The 23,024-nt window shown below is 41.9% G+C and overlaps 1 long non-coding RNA gene across 2 annotated transcripts; it reads left to right on the forward strand.

Annotated features, from left to right (window-relative positions):
• The first annotated feature begins 6,812 nt into the window (after nt 1-6,812).
• LOC107052896 lies at nt 6,813-22,433 on the forward strand. 2 transcript variants are annotated; one of them, XR_006938677.1, is made up of 3 exons: nt 6,813-6,941; nt 15,852-15,984; nt 22,384-22,433. It is a non-coding gene; the product is annotated as an uncharacterized LOC107052896 (long non-coding RNA). The 2 variants fall into 2 exon arrangements; XR_005859049.2 differs by lacking the exon at nt 6,813-6,941 and adding an exon at nt 14,784-15,668.
• Nucleotides 22,434-23,024: the final 591 nt, after the last annotated feature.

A 23,024-nucleotide genomic window follows, 5' to 3' on the forward strand; every position in this document is an offset into this window, starting at 1 on the left:
TTTTTTTTTTAACTTTCCTTCCTTCCCAGCTGTGGAAAGTTCAGGCGTTAGGGACCTGGCTTGGCTGCATTAACACACTGGGTTGACCACAGGAGTTCTAAGAGCTAAAAAGAGAACCTCGGTGAACGGCTGCTGCAGTCTAAAGCTCTGCTCAATTTTTTTTTAGCGTATGGAAATCCCTGCTTCCATAGACCAAGAAGCACATCTAACCAGCACCAAATGGCTGGGTGCTGCCCTTTCAGAAACAAGCCAAGCATTTACTACAGCTCCTTGAGCAAACAGTATCGCTGCAAGAGAGAAAACTCTTCTGGCTGCCTCCCACTTCCGAAAGAAAAGGCATCAGCTGGGTGTGCTATTAGATGCAGGAGTGGGCATCCCGCACCACCTGCCAGCTACACCACTTCTGTTCCTTTCCCCTTCTGATTTGCGTCTGAAGGGTGAACACAAAGAAACATAGAGAAGGGTCCTCAGTCTGTACAGCTCTCACCAGAGGGGCCGTACTTTGGGTGCTCTGTGGTGAGGGTTTGGCTGAGGTGGGCCGAGCTGGTCGGAACACCATGAGCAGGAGACTTGCTGCATGACAAGATGGCAGGATTGTTTCAAACTCCTGTATTCAAACCAGAATGAGAGCTAAGCCTCCATATACACTTCTGTTTGATTCTCATTACTTTGGGGCCAGCTCCATGAGGTGAGTGCAGAAGGCCTTCTGAACAAAGCTGGCAGCATTCAGACTTTCACAATTCCTTCTCAGCAAACAAAGGGGACAGGACTGTGGCCTTGTGTCTCACAGAGTGTGGGCCTGGGACCCTGGTTTGCCAGGCCCTTAGCAGGAGGCTGCAGGGTATATGCATGCTATGTTGAGGGTGAAGTGACCTAAGCATGGCTGATCACTGACTCACATATGCAGCAGTGCCACAGTGTCTTCCTGCGACCTGATGTCCAGGTTAGCCAGGCAGCAAACTGAACCATCAGAAGTTCCCAGTGTGTTGCAAGGCCAGCAAGAGGTCCTGGTGCTTGTCTACACCCACTGGTTAGGAGGCCTGCAAGGAAAGTGGAGTTGGGAGCTCACGATACACGTGAGAGTTTGATTTGAATGCTCTGTCCAGCCATAGTTATGGCTACAGAAGAGCACTTTTACAGTAGTGAAGCTCTACAAGCTTCAATAACATTACTCCAAACTTCTGGAAAAAAGCAGACTCTACAGTTTCTTGTAAACTGAAAATCAGTTGGCAATCAGTTTCTGGTGTATTCAAGTATCTGCAAAGAAGTCCCTATATTTTGTAGGTTAAATTGTACCTGTAGCTACAGCTTCCTAGATGTATATGTTACTCTAATCAAGGAGGTATTTCTTTTGAATGAAAGAGAACTGCTTAACCTCACTGTCATCAGAGTAGGGAAAAGAATTAACTGACCTTTATTATGTCACTAGAGCACACATGATTCTAAATACATAGATTAAGTAGATTTGCAGAGCAAGATCTTGCTGGTGGTAATACAACTTCTATGAAGTATTTTCTGTACAGAACTGTACCTTCCAGCCTTCAGGCAGAAACTGTGTTTACTCCATGGTCAGCAGTTCCTGAGTGCTACCACCATATACATATAATTATTAGTGTTTCACAAAAAGTCCAGCTTGCTCTATTCATGTAGGCATTTACATTCACTTCCAAGGTACTCAGATGGTCGGACTTGGTGTGGACTAATGTGTGAGGCCTTGGAAAGAAATGGCTTGACTTCGCTGAAGCCATTCGCTGTTGGTGGCCCCCCTTTTGTGGCTCGTGAACTGTAATGATAAACCCTTGTGTGTCTCAGGGCAATTCACATTACATTACCTTGGGTAAACACGCTTATGCTTCCCCCTCCATCAATATGCTACCATAAATGCATCTTTGTGGCACCTTCCCCATCTCCTCAGAAAGAAGTCTTCCTCTCCCCACTACGATCATGGATCTGTTGCATTAGACACATTACAAACATGCCAACAGATGAATGATACCAGCTTTCCCAGTTGGGAATCACAAGCACCTGAAGCAGACTAGCTTTTCAGAGATGAACGAGCTTTTATGATGAGACTTACAGCTTGCTCTGTATATGAATTCACTTCTTGGAACAACATGGGTTCTGTGTGGTATTCGGTGTCTGAAGCAGCCAGATTAACACACGGGTAGTCCAGTCTGGATGGGAAAAAGAGACAGACTAACGATAGTCAAGGTACTGATCATCCTTCCCCTTGGACTACTTCCAAAAGAGATTGCCATAAGGACTTTATTTTTTTTTTTGGGGGGGGGGGGAGGAGGGGGCATTAACTCACAATGAAATTTGGATTCATTTTGGCAAAAATCTAATGCCAATCTGTCCCTGTTGACCACTGCCATATCCAGCAAAACGCTAAAGGCAAGTAGGATTTGGCTTATTTTCAAGTTGCTGACATAACTGTCATACTAAAATTAGTTGCACAGATTTGCATAGTCTTGAATTCCACTTTCCTGAACTAGCAGAAATCTCTACTGGGATATTTGGCAGTTTCACAGTTACCCTCACATACATAAAATAACTGATTCAGAAGTACAAGATTTTTTTTCAAGATATGAAAATCTCTGTACAATGCTGTCACAATTATTCTCCCCCTCAAAGAAATAAATGTATCTTTTCTACAAAGAAATTAGAATATCCACTGAACTTTTAAAATGTACTATTCCTCACAAATTGCTTATTTCTTTGTGCAGTGCCCTGTACGCTGAAAATAAATAAACTACAGAGGAAATTAGGTGGAAAGGAGCATAAAACTGAAAAAATACATTTAACTATTTCACTTTACCTCAGGAGAAGACGTGTTTAAACTAACACATTCTTCACAAAAGCAAAGTAAATATTACAACTAATATTTGAAAACTCTCGCAGCATGGCTATGTCATATGCCAAGAACACTAACCTCTACAAAAATAAACTTCAGCAGTGGATCCTGGTTTTTCACTGTCGCACTGTATGCCGCTCAGATGTATGAAAGCTGAAGGAAAAACCTTCACATTGGCAAAAAAGAGTTCCTCCTGACTTGAATTAGCTTTGAAACATCTTAAAGCTTTTGTAATTATACATAATCCAGGTGGACAAGTCCATCGGCGTTAGTAGAAGGGATGAGAAGTACATGGAAGTGGTCTGAGACGAGGGAAAGAACAGCCATGGTTGATGGGAACAGCACCCATGACTGCAGCAGCTACTTAATGATGTGAAAGGTAACATTTTCACACCCTTGTCTGTGCTTAGCTTCCAACAGGCCCCAACAGCTCGGGATGACCCTAGCTGCGCAGCTTGGGGCCCTGATCTCTAGATCACATAGAGAGAAAACAAGCCCTGCTCAGACTGCTGTGCTAAAAAGTAGAATCTGAGCTCAACGATCAGAGTAAACAACTGTTCAAAGACCAGCTGGGCACACGGAGCAGCAGATTCTGGCTCTGGATTAAAAAAAGGGCAGAATATTACTTTTAATGATGCACTTGGAGCAGCTTCCAGCCACACCAGTGTCAGAGGTTGGGAGTATGTGTATAGGTTCCTCTGTCTGCTGCTTTTTCAAGGTTTGTGGTAGAAGGTGGTGAAATGAAAATTACAAACTTATTTACTTTTTTTTAAAAAAAGGAGGTAGAGAGAAAAATGCTGGTCTTTCATTTCCATCACTTTTTCTCCAATAGCAAAAGGTGTCTGCAGAGGTGTTTAATGTCAGTCTGTAGTGTGTCTGTCTGAGGTTTGCATCAGGATACTTGAGCATTGACCCTGCTCTGAGGAGGAGTTAACCAGAGGACCTCTGAGGACTCTCAGTTACCCTCTGAGCGTAGTCCAAGGTGTGGCACTGTGCCTAACAACCTCAGGCGGAAACAGACAAAGCTTGTGCCCATTTTGGGTGGGTTAGAAACCTGCTTCAGGAAAGTAGGCCTGCAGGCTAATGGTATGCAAGGCCTCCTGCTGCAGGCTGCAGCGGGGAGGGAACTTGCAGACTAGAGGAGACCAGAAGAGCTAGGTTATTCCAGAAAGGACAAAGCAGATCCCAGTGAAAAGTTAACACCTGGGCTTAAATGCAGTGTTGAGCACAGTCTGAACTGATCTTGCCACAAGGCTGGTCGTAACGCAGGCATACTGTAGAGAGGCAAGCTCAACCAGTAAAAACAAGGTTTTGGCTATATCAGAGAAGATTGAACGTGACCTGGTAACGAAGGGGCTTAGCCAAGAAGGGCCTGGTAGGGGCTTAAAGACCCAAACGATTAAAACATAGTTTACAACAGGACAAATCAAGGCAATGTGAATGACTGCTTTGAGCTCCTCTAGAGTTGCTGAACTGTAGCTGTCCCAAACAGCCTGCAAGACTCTAGGCTAAACAGAGGCATGAGGAGGTCAGAGGAAGCCAGTGACTTGAGTTGTCCGTATCATACAAACCTCATGTTAGATTCCTAATGAAAGGTTTTTCTTTTTGAGGCAAGCTAAACATACACAGCAGTAGTTCAGATGCTGCTCCATTCCCTGTGCAAAGGGGCAGCAGCAAGAAGTCCTGGTCTTCCTGTGACATGGGGACAATGACAGAAGGACCTGCCTAGCAGTTTTCAGTGAGAAAGAGTGTGTTCCTAAACTGTATGCACAGCCCCACAAATAGGTGGAGTAGCAACATAAAAAAGTGATCCAAAGGCTTCAATCTCAATGAGCCGCAAGCAGTGGAAAGACTTCCTACTGATCTCACTTGTCTTGGGACTGAAGAGTGCAGATAAAGACTGTGGAACGTAGAGTACTTCATGCGATGGCTTTAACCTGCTTCAGAGTCTGTCATGTCATGACATCCTTTTTCCATTCCTGTTGGTGATAGGAAGTTTTGTAGCTTTTTCTTGGGCTCAAAGCATAGAAGCTAAACAAAGGATGAATATGAAAGTGATAAGATTTGTATTCTCCCTTAACAGCTGTGTTTAAAATAAAGTTTTATAATTTCCAGGTTGTTTTAAGCTTGCCATCATAATTTGCCGTGATTCCCTAAAGCAGGAGCAGATGAATCTAAACAGTGCTCCACTTGTGGTCTGTCCACAGCATGCCCACATCGTCCTGCTCTCAGACATTCCCATGACGGCCAGCCAGTGAGTCACACAACCACAGCTCCTCATTGCCAGCAAAGGGAGCTCACCTGACAGGCAGTCTTTCACTCCTTCCCTCGTTCATGCGCTCACTCACTTCTGCCAGGGGGGTTCCTCGCTCCAGCAGAGGCTGTGTCTCATCAGAGCTGTGCTGAAGGTCTCTTCAAAAACCTTTTGCACGCAAATGCAGACACTCCTGTGACACGTCTGGGGGCTGATTCACTAGAAGATACCGATTCATAGGGATATGAAACATCACATGCAGCAGTTAGGAACAGCATGCACAGAGTCTCAGCTACACACATCTGCATTCCAATCTGGAAATAACTTGATGATGTGCCTCAGTGGTAAAAGGTCTGAGAGATTCTTGTTTGAATCACATGTAGCTGACTGCAAAGAGAAAGGCCACTCTCTTTACAGATTACAGTCATCCAGGAAAGCAGGCATTCATAGCAAATGCTCTTGTGTGATGTAGCCCTTTTTTCTCATTGTAGCTTTGTTGAGTTTTACTCAGCAGCATACAGTGAAAACCCTCTAGATTCAAGATCCATGCATAGATGAATTTGCTACCTTTGCCTAAAAGATAACAGCTTTTGTACTAAAGCTTACAGTTTTGGGGGGAAGAAAAAAAAGTGTTTCTATCCTTTTCTTTCAAAACAAGCATAGAATTTTCAAGGAGCACAGTTTTCACCTATCAGAATACGTACAATCTTGAACTGAAAAGATGTAATCTGAAGAAAAAAAGAACAACAATCTTTGTACAAAAACTTCTTGCCTATTTCTGTTCTAAGCACATCGATGGCTATCGCTGACCTAAGATCAAGCAATTCCTATACTCCTTCTAAGCTGATTTACCTGTGGTATCTGTCATTTTCCATGCGGCCGTACCTGTGGCTGACAATGATCAGTATTCTCCAGAATGGCAAGTTTGATGATTCCCAGCAAGGTAACTTGCAAGAGTTTTTCAAGCAGAGGTGATTTAACAGCAACTGCAATTGCGAAAATGAGAAATTATGACTGCCAACTATTGGAACTGAGAGAAACCCCCTCCAATAGAGAGAATCTGAACAAGGACCATATGTAAGTCCTTAGCACTGATTGGCAAAAAACACCAGTGAGTTGGTTTTTTTGAGTGTTTGCCAGTTTTGCTTAAACTATACTACGTCACATTCTCAGGATCTATAAGAATCTTTTGTGATTCTTTACAGTACAGTTCATCAAATACTGATATTTTCTGTTTCGTCATTCAAAGCAGCTTTTGCAATCCATAACTGTACAGCTGTTCTTCAGTCAGCCCATCATCTTTGTTATCACATATCTTTCACAGTCTAGAATAGATTTCTACTAAATAACTTTTACTGCTGCTCAGAGATAGGGCTGACACGTTGAATTCCTGCTACTTGTTGTTCTATTATTTTCTAATTGGTTGTTGATGGAGGTTCTTTTCTTAAAGAATTCAAGTACTGTTTTTAGTGCAGAGAGGATCTAGGTGATTTGACAAGACAATTAGACTGAACAAAGTCATTTTATAAAGCTATACAAATATTTAGTTACTCTGAACAAAAGATTCACAACAACAGTTTAAGTATTTCCTCATATTTGGAGGTAGGGTTTGTTTAAAAAAAAAAAATGAAGCTCCATACGCATAACTCATTTATTAGAAGTGTTTGTTTGGAACCTGAATCCAAATCTCATGTCACCTCCCTCTCTCTCTGTGACCCCCAAGGCAAGCAACACATGAGGATTACCTTCTGCTCTGTTCAGGAGAAACTGGGGAGTTTTGCTTAATTTATGCATATTTTAGGCTGCTGTAAAGAGCTCTGATCAGCAGCTTTGGTAAGTATGTTTTTTCTTTTTTTCCCTTTCTATTAGAACATGTTTGTACGGATTAGCCGAAGCTGTATTTGAATATAAAGTACACCTCTTTAGCAAGTAATTTTCTGGAATCTAGCTCTTTCCAAAGGTTTCTACAGTAAAAATCTTGAAGTGCCCTTAAGTGTTGTTTACAGACGAGTGGTTTATTATTCACATTAGGAATAAAACTCAAAAAAGTGTTTCGTCTGAATCCTCGGAGTTTTTCATGGAAAAGAGTAGTGCTGAAAGAGCCATTACAGATTCTCTGTTCCTCAAAGCAGGGAGCTTTTTTTAATTATTATTGTTTGGTAAAAGTCTGCTGTGAATAGATGTGTAGTGGTTTGTCTTAGGTATTGAAAAGAAGTCACTGTGACCACCTAGTTAAATACTGTATATATGTTGAGCACTCCATTAGTTAGTTTTCACAGTTAAAAGAAAGATGATTTAAGGCATCTTTTTCTTCTCTTGCTGCATACTACCCTTCATTACATGTCAGCCTTTATCCTGTAACATGAAAGCTTATCTTCTCAGCAAAGGAGGCTTTGAGTTCTCTCTCACTGGTAAAGTAGTTTAGCTCTATGCCGAACTGGAAACTTTCACCCTTCCCCTGGGGTAAATAAAATCTCTATAGCAAGAGTTCAAGTAAAGCAAGTTCTTTGCTAGTTACTCTTTCCATGAGTCACACACTTCTCCAGAATCTGTCCAGCTCCTTGTCTCAGCAAAGTAAGATCAACATACTCCTAATTGTATTTTATAGCTGAAAAGAATACTAATTTTCTAATACTAACAAGAACAAAAGCCCTCTTCAGTTACAAACCAAACTTTTTGCGTCCTTTCCTTCTGCAGTTTCTTTCTTCACTTTCCCATAAAGCTTAGCTTTCCTCTCGCTGTTTTCCTAGGTCTGGCTCTCTAATCAAAACAATGTGCTTACCACCTTTTAAGTTTCTCACAAAGATTATTTCTTAGCAGCTACCAGTCTAACAAATATCTTTCACTGTGGGGAGATGTTCTTCTTTTCTTATGCTGTCTGTCAGGCATGCATTAGGGAATTACATTGGTCGCGTGATCATCCTCCACAGCGCTCCAGTGCATACGGCTTAGGCTGAAATCAGCAGTGGTGTGGGGGTGTACATGGAGCTCGGTTTCAAGGCCCAGCACTGCCTGTTACAGTCCTCTTCTAATTTGTAATAATATTCTTATCTTGGGGAAAGCTAATGCTCTTTGAGCATACTGCTGATCCCACAATCAATTAATCTTGCACAGTGTCTTAACTATTCTATACAGCCATTGTTTCCATATGGTAATTCCAAGAAGAATAATAAATATTATAGGAAAACATATATTTATTTTTATAATTAAAAAAAAAAATCGGAAATAGTATCTCAGAGGGTAATCTGTTTTGTCCATAAAGGGAAACAGAGTGCAATGAACAGCATCTTCCAGGGCTACGTATTATGGCACATGGGAAGCCTTTTTTGAAAAGAAAGAAAACAAGATGTTTGAAAGTACAATGAATACTTAAACTGAGTGTGTGGGTGAGAAGCTGTGAGCTAGTTTTTGTGACTGATGGTGCTGATTCCACGTATTATAAATCCATTTGAAATACTGCGCACAGCAAACAGAGTGGTCCCAGTGGTGAGGTTTGATTTTTATCAGGTATTATGTGCACCACTGCCTGTGTATTGTCAAAGAGGATCTTCTCATAGACAATAATCCCGCTGAAGCTCTTGGAATGTTCTTACTGTTTCATTTTCCAGGATATCTCCGGAAATGTAGCTGGTGGTGTCTAGGCATTGTGGAGGATGAGTTATATTCTCCTGACCTTCAGTAGTAGGTTAAGCCACTAGGTAGCCTGTTGAATTGAAATGCAGTTACACTAATATTTTGGCTGCCTAAATCTGTAATGTAAAGATGTTTAGAGTTACAGGTTTATGAGTGTGCTGTTGTAATGCAAACTGTAGCACAATATACTTCCAACTGCCCGCAATGCATTATTCTTTGTTTATCCGTATTTGTTTCACTAGGCCTCTTTATTCCTACCTACAGCTTTTCATAATATGCAAGAATAAGCATCATTAGTATTTATATCTAACAAATGCCAATGTACTTAGAAAAAGAGGCAAGCACCATAACAGGTTTTGCTTTGTTTCAAAAGTACAATGGTGTGGAAAATAAGCATATGTTTTCGGTTCCTTTTTATCACTTTAGAGTGTTGTCTGGCTTTTCCAAACAGTATATATAAACACGATTATATAACCCCAAGATAGGAAAGCACTTGTTCAAACATGTGCATGCCTACAGTATCATAATTTACAGAGACTCAGAGTTGGCACCATGTTCTGACATGGAAATTTAGGGTTGCACCACATGTACTAAACAATTGCTCTAATGTTTGAAACACAATGGCCATACTGTTTTGTTTCCAAGTTCCTTTAGGAAAACTCAGTACAGATTTTTTGGTACAGTATTACCTCTCTAGGTACAATAGAAAAGTAGTCAGTGTATTATTTCTGAATACAGACATTACCTACAACACTGTAAAAACAAAAATAATTTTAAAAAACCCTTCAAATTAAATCTCAGGCACAACCTACCCAGTGCTATTTGGGAGTAAAACTCTGAAATTCAGTAGGAACGCAGTGGTAGCCAGTGGATGCAGAAGTCACAGGTGGAAAGCTGAAACAGACAAACAAGGGATCTCTAGAAAAAAATCTCCAAGTTAAATATGCCAGTTTCATTGTTATGAACTACCAAGTTGACCAAGCACATTGTTTTACAAGACATTGCACAGCCAGAGGAAAATGGGTTTTGGCACTATACTGAAAGGTAACAGTGGAAAGAGGGAGGAAAATAGCCCGGTGGAAGATAGTTCCTGGAACTGGATGCAGTTGCAACATGGATTGCTGTATAACTCTACACATCCTGCTGCTCCCTCAGCCCTCAGAAGTTCTCTCACACAAAACCTCAGACTTTCCCAGCTTAGTCTTGCAGATTTTCACACCTCTCAACCCTTCATAACACTGTAGGGACCACAAACCAGCCATGTCTGTGTGTGGCTGTTCTTCCATGAGCTGAAATAAGGAAGAAAGGTTTTGGTGATGTATTTATACTAAGCTTGTATCTTGATAGGAAGTCATCTCTCAGCTTTCCTGACCAGAACTAACCTTGTCACCTAGACTCAGGAAAACCTACCTGTATGGAAAACCTGCACTGACCACAGAGTTCTAAGTAGTACAAAAGGACATAGCAGTCTGTCAGGAAATCTCTCTCTTCTGGGCTATCAGAGGAGAAAGCAGCTCAGCTGTTCAATTTTATTTATTTTTTTTCTGAAAGACTTGAAAAATGTGAGCCAGAAATCAATCTCTGTAGCTGTAGAGAAACTCTGTGGTCTCTGTATGTGACTCTGCTAGAGAGAAACTACTGACAGAGTTACAGGAATTGCTACAGCAATTACTTGTGCCCTGCACTTTAGTAGTTCTCAGCAATAACTATACAGCTAACTGGGTTTAAACTGACACTGCTATGGCACCCCATCTGCCCCAGGTTCATTTTTAATGCTGTCTAGTTCTATTAAGCAGCTAATAATACTCACACCTATGCAACACTTTTCCTTTATAGACTACAACAGACTGACGCAGCTGTACCCGTTTCACAAAGGGGAAAAGTCAGGGAAAGTGAAGCCGATGCTGGACTTTCTAAGGCATGCTGCAGTTTGGGTGGCAAGAGGCTGACGGATATTACTTGTTTTTTTCCTCTGGTGTGCTGGAAAAGGGTTTAATTAGCCACAGCAGACTTCAGGTGTGCAGGCACTTACAGAGCTGCAGGGTTCCCACAGATCCTGCAGGTGCAGCCTCATGCTTTGGGTGCTAGGGCTCAGCAGGTGCCAGGCTGCACCTTCCCACCATGGCTCTGCTCAGCCCCAGCACATCGCTGCAACCTCCACAGGTTGGCTGCAAGTCACAGAGATAAGGAGAAATAAAAAGGAAGGAGACACACAGCCTTGGAAAAGTTGTGGGCGGTCCAGGGGAAGGCAGAGAGGGAGGCTGTGTAAGGAACAGGGTACGCAGTGCTGAAACTTGCAGGACAGTGAGTGGAAATGCATTCAGGGAAAAAAGAGAAGGGGGACACTCTCCTCCCCAGTATACTCAAGTTTCGATCCAGCAAAAAATGTCATTTGAATCAGGGGAGCTGGAATACAAATGAGGTGCAGTGTGCACCTGCACCAGGCAAAATGTCAATTAAAGTTGTGCGGGCAGATTTACACCTGGAATTCCCTATTTTGAGTGCCTGAATTATGCAGTCCTAAAGGTTTTCAGCACTGACATCTGTCTACATTCCTGCCCTGTGCTGGAAACAGTCGGAGTTATAGGTTGGTTCTCCTGATTAATATGCTCACGTACACGAAAGCCTTAACAGAAGAGGAGGCTGAGCTCCTACCACTGCATGCATGTGAACAAAGACCGTAAGGCAAGATCCCAAGGTTAGATGGGTCAACAGTGTTTTTACAAGCAACCCCACATTATCTCATTATCATCATACACGGATCAACTTTCACCTTCACAGAATGGAGCATTTTGGCCCTATTACTTCATTGTAGGGCCACCACTGAATTTCAGTGCTCTGACTCTAAAACACCATTGTCTTCTAAATTCCAGTCTTAATTTATTCACAGCCAGTGTATATCTGCTCCCTGCTTTTGGTGTGAGAACTTTCTTTTCATTTTTCTGAAGTTCAGGGCCTTTCCAGAGTGGGTAATGTATGTGAACTTAGTATCGCATACTTTAGTACAAGGTTTGTGAACTTAAGACCAGTCTATTGGCACATCACCCATGGATTAATAGTAACTGCTACGTTCATATAATACTCTGTATTTGAAAAACCCAGCTCTGGATGTAAAAGAGAGACTACACATCTACCATGCTTTCTACAGCTTGCAACTCTAACTAAAGATGTATTAATTTCCTTTACAGAGGTGTGAGACAGTGTTCTTGCCTTAAACCACTGGTTTTAATTAACGTTACAATCAGCTTTAATGTTTAAGAATTATTTTAAGCAGACTAAAAGATTTATCAGTTAAATAACTAAGCTTTAGCCTTATCAAAACATTTATATAACAGGGAATTAAGGCTCAAACAACCTATTAGTTTGGAGAAATCACACTTCACTTCTTAGAAGACACTAAATATGCAAGAAGTCAGTTTGATAGGGAAACTTGTTACCTTAAAACAAGAAATATTGGGAAGTAAATAGTTACTTGACAACTAATCTTATCAAGGCTTGTGCTGAACAAGAAATACATGCTAGGCCCTTCTGTTGAGTGCAGTATAGTTTTTATGTGGTTTAAGTTTTCAAGCATTTGTATATTTACTAGTTAGATTGATAGGTCAAAAAACAAAACAAAACAAACAAACAAACAAACAAAAAAACAACCAAACATAAAAAAACCCACAATGAACAAAAGTATACCCTAAGAATAGGCTATCATTCTTCTATAGCATCTGCATCCAAATCTTCCGAAAAACATAATCTGACTCTCTAAAACAGTTACAAGAAGTCCACCAGCAGCTGCCTAGGTTCTGATTTCTTTACAAAATTAGATTATTAATTTAGGTGCAACTAAGAAGGTAAATTTGGCCTTCCCAGTTTAAATCTCAAGTCTTCAAGTAATGTTCCTGTTTCCTATTTTGCTACGATTCCCTATTTACCGAGAAATTTTGAGTTGCTGGAAAGCTGTGCTGTCAAACAGTTGGCACAGCCAATCAAAAGCAGGATCTTCTTTTTAAAATTAATATTGCTGTTTGAGGCCACAGGGCGTGTGTGGCACCAACTCAGCTGTTCAGGATAATAAGGGAGTGGACAAAGGCATGTTCTGCCCTCTCAGACCTTGCTGTACTGCTTCTGCTTCGGGAAGTGACAGAAGGGCATAGGCTGGGGGATAGGATACCAGGGAGCTGATGGACAGAGAGACTTCCGTTTCCTGAAAGCTTCTGACCTCTTATCCACGTGGGCCCAGGACAGGACAGGACAGGAACGTGGGGTGCGGTGAGGAAGCTGTGGGCCACAGCTCAGCTTCACTGCCCACCTGCGTGCTGTATGAAGGGTTGCTCCTGGCAGAAGCAGGCCCCTCTGAGGGCTCCTCTCCTCACCAGGACTTCTCCTGGAGACTAAAAACTCAGTCTTGGCCATTGTAGGCAGAGAAAAGATTCCTGCCTAGCAGCTAGGAAGGCGAAACAAGAAAAAAAAGTACAGGCACCCCCACCTCTTTGAATCTTCATTGACATCTGAGCGAGTGTATATTAATAATAGTGCTGCGATACCTCTGTCAGCATGGGAAGGCAGGCAGAAGGCAGGGCTGGAGCATGCACATGGGAGGTACATACAAACTCCTAAAAATAAGAGCCTATAAATGCACTCCAGAGTCGAAAGTAAGTGAAACGTTTTCAGAAAATCCTAAAGGGAAGAGTGGAAGAAAAGCAGAGCAGCCCTCTGGGAACTCTGCTTTCTTAAGTCATAAAAATCTCTGTTTTCCCTGTCTGGAAAAGTTGTGCACAATGCTCAGAACAATATGTTTTGATTTTCAGCCTCTTAGACCAAATAGCCATGAAAAAAGTTCAGCATAAACCGCTGTGAGTGGGCAGAAGGTGAATGTCCCACCTTTGAGTCTTGTGACACATTTTAAAAGCTGGAGTTTGAGACACGAAAGTAAAACCACCAAACAAAGTCAACAAACAAACAGAGTATTTCAGAAACGTGCCTATTGAACTACAACACGTTTTCTAAATTGCTGTAGGTTCTTTATGCCATATGTAAAAATATTTCATGTCCACTTACAAAATTCACAGAAATTCAGAATGTCAAAATGGTTCAAAAAATGGAGATGATGATTGTGTTATTAATAAACCATATATATATATTTTATCGAATAAAATGGCTTGAAAACAAGCCAAACTTCCAAAATGGAAAGCAAGATACATTTTTGTGTTCCTTTTTTTTTTTTTTTTTTCTTTTTTCTTTTCTTTTTTTTTTTCCTGAAGGCATCCGACTGTGCAGGAATGCTTTGTTGAAAATTTAAAGACGGACAAATAATCACAAACTTGGTAGAGGACAGAGCAGCAGACTGTATTAATTAAACCACAATTATCTTTGTGGCACTACTTGGTTTTGCACGGCCCTGCAGTATATTCACGCATACTGTGTCTAATCCTACTGTCGTTACATAGACAGAACTCTAGACAGCAGGAATTTGGTTTGGCTAAGTCAAGCACAGTGACTTATTTCAGATGCTGATATCTGCTTCTTAAAAAGAAGCATTGTTAGCTTTTCCGGTATGTTCTATAGCCGTACTGAATGAGACTCAGATTACGTGGGTGTGCTCAAGGGAAACCTTTAGACAACACCCAAATATTGTAGAAATTTATAAAGCTGTTAACAAAGCTTTGCCTGGATGTGTTGCCCTATCTGCAGCTGAACTGGGTCAGAGACTGAAGCTCCTGAGCACCCTCCCAGCTGCTCCCTGTTGCTTTTTCCTTCTTCCCCTGCTAAAGATTACCCTCCCCTGAGATCTGCCTCTGTCACCGCATGTGTAGGTTGACATTGTGAAATTATGTAGTTGCTGTGACTGCTTTATCATTAACACCTCTCAACAGGTACTCACTTTATGGATAAGATTCTGATTTTATCTCTCTTACTTTGACTAGGGATAAGTCATTGGCTTTTAATTCTTCATGGGTGGTAAATGGAGTGGAGTGAGCTTGGTCGGAGGGCTTGCTGGAGCTGGCACCCACCATGGTGGCTAAGACTGCTGTAGGAAACCTAAGTTCATAGCAGCAGGAAATCAGCAGAGGCACCCTTTGCCTCGAGGGCTGACGAGCCCCTCCTGATCAGCCCTCCTGAGAAATGGAAACCTCTGCTCCAGCTCACTGAGCTAGCCCTTATTCTCAAACTCTGCTGCGCCCTAAATGCAGACTTCCTTAGATGCCAGTCAAAGGCAACCTTTTATTCATCAGTTTGACACACCACGGGATGGGTGTTAAGGAACAGATACAGATAGGATTTCACCACATTTGTTTATATTTATATTACGTGTGTGGCAGGGTTCCCCAGAAATCTAACAAATTCTAAGTGAGGGAAGAGGTGATAAGAGGCTGGGGAGCTTTGGCAGGCTGCCGCTGTAAGCCAGCGTTTGCTGTGCATATGTCATGTGTAGATCCTGTGCAAAGGTCACAGCAAGCTAAACATTACAAATCCTAAAAGGTCTTTGCACAATTAACATTTGAAAAATAATATGTATTATATAAACTGCTATGTTTTAAAGAGGCCAGGAAGAGGAGAAGGTAGCCTGCAGCCAGGAATGTGCTAATTAAAGTGTACAATGGAAATATTAACCAAGTGACCTTAGGGGTGGGAAGGAAGGCAGGAGGAAGGGGAAAGACATGACACAATACCCTTAGCACTGTGTTAGGATTCAGCACCATGCGAAACAGGGCAGATAGACAGGAAAACAGCAGTCCTGCCATGTTGGCTGCAAAAAAAGCTGTCCTTACTAAGGCAATGGCTCTGCCTGCACCTAAAAGCTGTGAATAACAGGATGACTCACTCTAAGCACCAGACAGTGCACCCTGAAGCTGGGGTCAGCAGAACACACGAGCCTGCAGCCTCGTGAGTCCTTGGAGACCCTGGAGAAGATACTCACCAAATGTGGTTTTAATAGTGAGTTTTGTTTTCCTGTCTTCTCACCATGGATCAGTGGTTTAAAGTGAACTTGTTCTTTTAACGTCAGTCAGCAGGAAAATCTGACTGAGTAATCTCACATATTAAAGCATTCTGTTATTTGCGAGCATGGCAATGTTCAAAATTTTTCCTATAACCATTGTCCCTATCTTTATTTTTCAGGATACTGTAAGGGTAATACAGTGACCCTCAACTTAGCCACAGAGGCTGCTCAGGAGAGGCTATCTCTAGGTGTGAGCTGAGGAAGCACCTGCCAACAGGCTGCTTTGGTCAGGAAAATCCTCCGGCACATTGGGTGAGTCAAGTACAGAGCCTGCCAAGTACTGCGCATTACGAGGGAGTTTGTAATGAAGCAGTGAAGCCTATGCATGCTTCTTTGCTTCCATTTTCCTGCTGCTATGGAGGAGCATCCTTACGTTGTGACCCCAGCTCCTGGCTTGTTCCACTTAGATCTACCAGCTCATTTTCCTTTTCTGCCCTCAGCTGATCTTGCAGATAAACCGGGCTCTTTCTACTGAAAAACTCAGTTTGTCTCCTCTTCCCAAGCAACACCCTCGCACGTCTGTGAAATTTCTCATCTAATTGTTCCTGTCGCTTCTTCATGATCTGACATCTTTATCAGCCTCTCATGTTTGGGCTTTTGGGGACAACAATGCAGCTTGGGGCTGGACTGCCCTGGCAAGAGCATGGAGAGGTGCCAGTAGTGTAATGAAGAAGAAGGATGGAGAATTTTAGCCAATTTTTGACACAGGAGAATATTGTCTTAGAGTAATTCAGGGCTCTCATAGCAGTTTGGATATATACAGCCCTCACAGCTGCCCATAACTTGTTTGCATACCGTATTTTTCTAACCATTCTTTTTCCTTATGTTTAGAATAGCATTTTGAAGTTGCTCTTAGTCTGAGCAGCGGGATGAATAGGAAGGATAGCGTCACTCAGCTTTAATTGATAGTTTGCACAAAGGGTAGAATTCAAACATCAGCTCCAAGTATTACAATCATCTATTTTTTTTTTCCATGCAAGGACCCAGTCAGAGGAATGCATGCCCATACCAAAATTCTTTCAATACCTTTGCTGGCATCTGTTGATTATAGCCTAAACAAAGAAACAGAATGGGTCTTTTCAGCCTTTTAACAATTTATACGTAAAGTCTTTGTTTCTGGGGCACAGGAATGAAGCCGGTCCCCAGGAATAAGAACAGTAAAGAGAGACCTCAATGTAATTCTGCTTCTCTTCATGATTAACTGCAGTTAGGGAAAAACAGACATCTCTTTCATAAGCTTTAGGTCCCTGGAAATGTATTTGAGTCATACCAATTTGTCAGCAGAACAGGAGCTCCCAGTGTGACACAGTTAAGACAGACAACGCCGCTCTTCGACACAGTGAGCATATTCTCAAGGGTATTATCAGGTAGGATAGCTATCATATGTCTGCATGAATCCTGAGCAATTGCCACTAGAATACTGTTCAGGCTTAGTGCCTGCAATTCAAAAGGGATGCTGATAAATTAAAGAAAGTTCAAAGGAAGGCCACAATGATTAACATGGGAGATAACCGATCTTCCTTGTCCTGAAAGCCCTGTACCAAAATCTTTATTTGACTGAAAGACAGGAAAGGGACACATACAGAATGACCATGAGAAAAGGACATTTATCCCCCAGAAGTCCTGCTGCTCACTGCGTATGGGATGAGGCAAGGTTGTGATAGGAAATGGGCTGGTGACTCACCTTCTTCCTTAACTATGATAGATGACCCATCAGCTGCTGGGCCAGTGCAGACCATTCATCATGGTTTTGGCATGGGATTGCACCTTAACTGCATGCATCTCCTGTAGCTCTAATGCTGCTGCTTAACCACCTGGAAAATAAATGTCCTAAATGAGAAACAACGTGAATTCAGACTTCTAAATCAAAAACAAGGTTAAGGATTGACATGTTCAGAGACTGATACATGCGTAACAATACTTTGGTAGCTTGTACTCAGCAAAGGAACAGAATGCTGAAGATTGCTTGTTAAGAATATCCTCATCTCTTAAAGTCAGCAAACTCTTTGTGAATGTAATCCAATCTTTGGCACTTCAGAGAATAAATCTCCTAAGGCAGCTATAAACTCTTATTCTTCCCTCTCAATCCTGTTTTCCTCTGCAGCAAGCCAGTGCACAAGAATTGCTTGTTCGCACAGCGCATGACCGAAGGTGAATAGCTAAGAAATCCCATCTAAGTTATTCTTTGTTTTGCTATATTGAAAAGAACAAGTTAAAATATGTATGCCCATTTTTAAGTTCCTTCTTTGAAAATGTTTGTGACACAGGAATTTATAAACTTAAAACAAAAATAAACTCTAAATTCTTAGCAGTCCAGCTACTCTGGCAGCCTCTCTCCTAATGGTGGTGCGGAGATGCCAATGGTGTACACTAACAAGTAAACTGTGCAGGGCCTTCTGACTTACTGCAGGAAAGAAAACCAACACACACACAAAAAAAAAACATCCAGAAGCCTTTGGCCAGGATGACCCCTGCAAGCAGAGTTTTGAACCTTCGACGTGTGTTATGGCACAGTGCCTTTTTTGTTGCATCCCGTAGGTATGCAGAATAGCTGCAAGGAGATGAAGAAAAGTAGGGATTTCTGGAAAACCAACACAATTACAAAATGTTAAATAAAGTTAAACGTATTTTAATGAAACATCACAATCCCTCTCTTAACAGGAATCTCATGACAATGAGGAGAGCTTCGGCAGCCACTAATGTGGCTAGTGGGGTTTTATAATAACAACAGAATTATTGTATGTTACTATTAAATCCTCTGTCACCACTGATAGAATTGATCAAATACTCCTCAGCACATAAACGCATTGGTGAATTACTCTTTTTCTTGGTCAGCAGTTGTGGTGACAGGACTCTTTTATCCTTTGAGTGATGGATGGTATGCGTTGCTGCTGGGAGACAGAAGACAAAAAGTCAAGTCCGGGGCTTAGGGGACAGCCTAAGAAATTCCAGTGCAGCTTATGCAATGTGTGAGAATCAACCAGATGCAAAAGGGAAGGAGAAGCTAGTGATTATAAGACAAATTTTGGATAGCTATGTGAATTATTTTCCTGCTGACATCACTGATAGCTGCTTATGAAAGTGCCATAATGTTCTCTAAGCATTGCTTGGATTTCTTGGCTGTTTTAGAAACCATCTCAACGTCCAGGATGTCAGAAGCAATAACTTGCCAGAGAAGACAACGCCAAACATCCTCACAACAGCAAAGGGAAATGTCACTTTTCACACAGAGAGGAAAAGGAAAAACGTTCAGGAGAGTCTTCCTCTTAGACTTAAGAGTGTACATCATAACTCTCTGTGTGAGAGTCCAAGTGATTTTGTTGTCATGAGCAACTATACCAAATTAAAAAGTAGCCACGGAAAACAGTAAATCAATCTCTGCTCGATTTCTGTACCTTGATATGCCATACCCAGTATCCCTGTGGTTTCCAGCAACAGGAGAAAGAGAAGCCTGGGACATTAGGCAGATATTTTTTCTGAGCAGTCAGTATTTCTCCCCAATACTCTGCCCTGCCTCCAGCAGCAGGCCTGGCCCTTGGTATCCTGAGTGCTGTCCCTGCACTTGCAGGATAGCTGGGCAGTGAGAATCAGCATGAGGAACTTCACGTCTGCACTGTGTGGACCTGACAGTGCCACTGACCACATTCCTGGGACCCGACACACGCTGGAACAACTCTTCTACGCACATTTCTCCAATTTTGGCTCATCCCGGTGGTTTTCTTAGAAAAATGATCTAACTACGGTCATATGACTTCAAAATGTAAAGCACACATTTTGGCCCCTTAGCTGGATAGACTTTGTGTGGAAGCCTGTAGAAACATACTCACGTTGTTTTGACCACCAGAGGGGGCCTGCATTGTCCCAGATTCTCAGTAAAAAAAAACAGGGATTCGTCTTTTAGGAGGGGAATTAAAAGGCAAGTATGTATTTGTAATGAGGAGAGTGCCTTCAGACACTGAATCATGGTCAGCTGATTGCAACACAGTGACAAATGGACAAGGTAAAAAGAAAATAAGCAGATGTGAGGTGAGCAAGGAGTGCTGCCAGGTATCTGCTCTGTAGCTGCTGTGCCCAAAAGGTATCCTACAGAGGAAATTCTTAAGGAATAACACTTTTTTCTTTTTTTCTGTGACTCTGAATACAAGATACATTGAGATTATTTCATCCGTTGTATTGAACCAGCGCCTTGCCCTGTGTTCATTTCGGGATCAGTAATGCTATAGCTGAGAGTCGGGTTTGCAAAACTGTTCTTAGATGTCTTCACATTAATTGCTTACTTTCAACTTCTAAATGGGGCATTTTTCAGTTGTCGGTATTTTGTGAGCATTTCTTATATATCAAAGGCAAGGCTGGGCATCCCAGCTCCAGTTCAAGGAGTACGCTTCAGAAAGATAATTTCTAGCTAATCCTTCTACTTACAATGAGAAATCCTGGCACAAAATTTAACGTGGAAGAGTGGAAAAGATCAAAGAAAAAAAGATGCTGTCTTTCCTAAGAAAATGAACTGATATATAACAAATACTGCTTTTCATCGTTACCTACTTAGTTGGCACTGTACTGGAAATCTCAAACCCACTTGTTATCCTTTGCTTGAACTTTACTGTTTTCTCTCTGTAATACGAATGCAAAGCATGTGTAATACCAAACCCCATGCCTGTGCTCTAAAGCAGCTTTCAACGAGCATCTACATAATTATATACAGGACAAGGCAGCAGAGATTAAAACCCAGCATTAAATGTTTTGTTTATTGTTCCATGACTATTACCATAAGCTGTCTGTATAAAATAATGCCATTAACACCACTGTCTAGAATTTAAAGATAGGAAAGTTACTGCTACTTGAATAGCGATAGCTAATCTTGCATATTCTTGCTTGGAAACACTGTACAAAGAAATCAAATCTTTCAGCTGGAAACCTCATTCCTAGAGTTACTGAGTAATACATAAACAGGACCACTTAGCCACATAACATTTGCCCCCCACCCTGACTTATTCATCTATCTGTAGCAGATATGAAAGCTTGTGGGTGGCCTGACATGGTCCTCATTCAATTTTATTTAATTACTCACTTGATTTCACTTGAAAGAACTATTAAAATGGCATCTTAATTGCTCAATGTTATCCAGAATCTCTTTCAAAGCCCATAAATGTCAAGGATTAAAAATGATGTCACTTTTCTAAATTCCCTATTCAGGGGAAAAAGAAAAAAAAAAAGAACTTCCATCCAGGCCAAAATAAACAAGTAAACACACAAAAATACACAGTCCTTAACAAGGGGATCAGCTCTCCCCCATCCCCCAGTTCTGCACTATTGCTGCGAGTAGGCTCTGGGAGTATGGATGGCAGATGAAGCACTACAGCCATGAGGCTTCAAGCAGGTGGGCAGCCACGTTTGTGGGATCCTCAGACCCTGTGAGATGGAGGTTCACAGCCACTGCCACACTGTCCCCCAGTATGGGAACTGCCAGCCTGAGTCAGACCAAAGATCCATCTACTTCAATGTCCTACCTCTGACAGAAGACAAAGGTAGGCACTTAGGAAGAAAATATAAGAACAAGGTATGCGTTTTAGGGTGATGCCCCCACCCCCAAATATTCTCCCTGCTTCCGACAATCAGCAGTTTGGGGATTTCCTGAGCCAGATGTTGCATCTGGCCCACTGGTTTTAATAGGCAAATATAAACTAAGATCCCATGCAACCAGGGGGGAGATACAGAGGTGTGGCTGCAAGTCTGGGTAACACTGCAGCAAAAGGCAGAGTGGCTTTATGGCTTCATGAACACAGAGGTTTCTGAGCCTTTCTGACCTCCACGCATAGAAGTGCCGTAAATTCCAGATTGGCACTAAGGAGAATTAACTCCCATCACACTTTATGAAGCTAGATCATGCCATAAGTAGTCTTATCAGGCAATCTGTAGGTAAGCCCTGTTCTTACATGCACAAGCAAACATACAACCTACTTCTGCAAGCAGACGTTAACGGCAAGGTATATAGAATCTGTCCCTTAAGAACCTCTCACGAAGGAGAACTTTGAGTGGATGTTTGATTTAAATGAACTTCAATCTGGCTGAGAACTGGGAAGCCCTTGGTGTAGAAGCATGGAGCGTTAGTGCAGCTGGCCATAAATTCCCTTGAATTGCTGCAGACTCCTTGTGCAGCAGAGCTCACATACACGGCTATAAGGAGGAGCTCTCATGGATCCAGAAATAAGATTTATTTTTACCTTTGGAGAAGGGTGGAAATAAAGACCGTTACCCTCTTTGGGAAGTTGGATTTTACTGTGCTTGATCTCCACGTAAGGCTTTGCCTTTTCTTTGTTTTAACTGGCTTGAAAGAAAAATGATCTTTTATATCTGCCATAAATAAAATCACCTTCCCTTCATCTCCTGATCAAATGCCACTCACTTTTTTTTTCTTCCTTTCTTTCTTTCTTTTTTTTTTTTTTTTGATGGAGTTAACCCCAAAATAACTGAACTTGGCAACCTGGCATACGAATAGTTCTAATCCTGGTGCACACACATGTTCAAGCTTGCAAACAAACTGAGTAAGATAAAAATAAAGGTGTTGGTAATTCTGAGTATGTCTGCCCAGCATCTGCTAAGACTTTCAGCATGTCCTAATTAAACTTCCCTGTGTTCTGTGACTTGACACAGATATACCTACCTGATCGGAATGCTCAGAAGGCTTCACAGCAGACAACGAAGAAAAAAAATGCTTTGGTTATCACAGAAGAACTTTGTGGAGGGTGAGAGGAAAGAAAGAAATTGCCTACGAACAGACACTGGAGAGTGTTTTCTTCAGAGGACTACAGCTCCCAGATGCTTCTGCTCCTTTCTGCTGCTCTAAGTTCTGCAGTTACTCATCACTTGACTCTAAGCGGTTCCAGTCTGTTATTCTGTATCACAATACATGTTGAATTGGTGGCATCACATTCCATTCCAGCAAAAGTGACTGAAAACCCTTCCTGTCTCATAGGCAGTGGGTGTTCTACTTTTCTTTCAAGTCCCCCTTTCTTTTCCCCTTCTCCCTCTGCCTCTCTTCACTCCACCATGCAGTCACCACTTCTGCCATCCCTGAGCAGCCATGCAAGACAAGCACAAACTGTCTGGAGGGCTGAAAATGGAAGACGCAGCAGATGGAAACACCAAAATCATCCTTTTCTGTAGGCTCTCTGAAAGCAGAGATGCAAGAGAATTTTGTACACTGCTTTTTTGGTTTTCTTTTTCTTTTTTTTTTTCTTTTTGTGACTTGACACAGATATACCTGCTCGATCTGGATGCTCAGAAGGCTCCAC

This window comes from Gallus gallus, chromosome 3 (assembly GCF_016699485.2).
Source record: "Gallus gallus isolate bGalGal1 chromosome 3, bGalGal1.mat.broiler.GRCg7b, whole genome shotgun sequence".
NCBI lineage: Eukaryota > Metazoa > Chordata > Aves > Galliformes > Phasianidae > Gallus > Gallus gallus.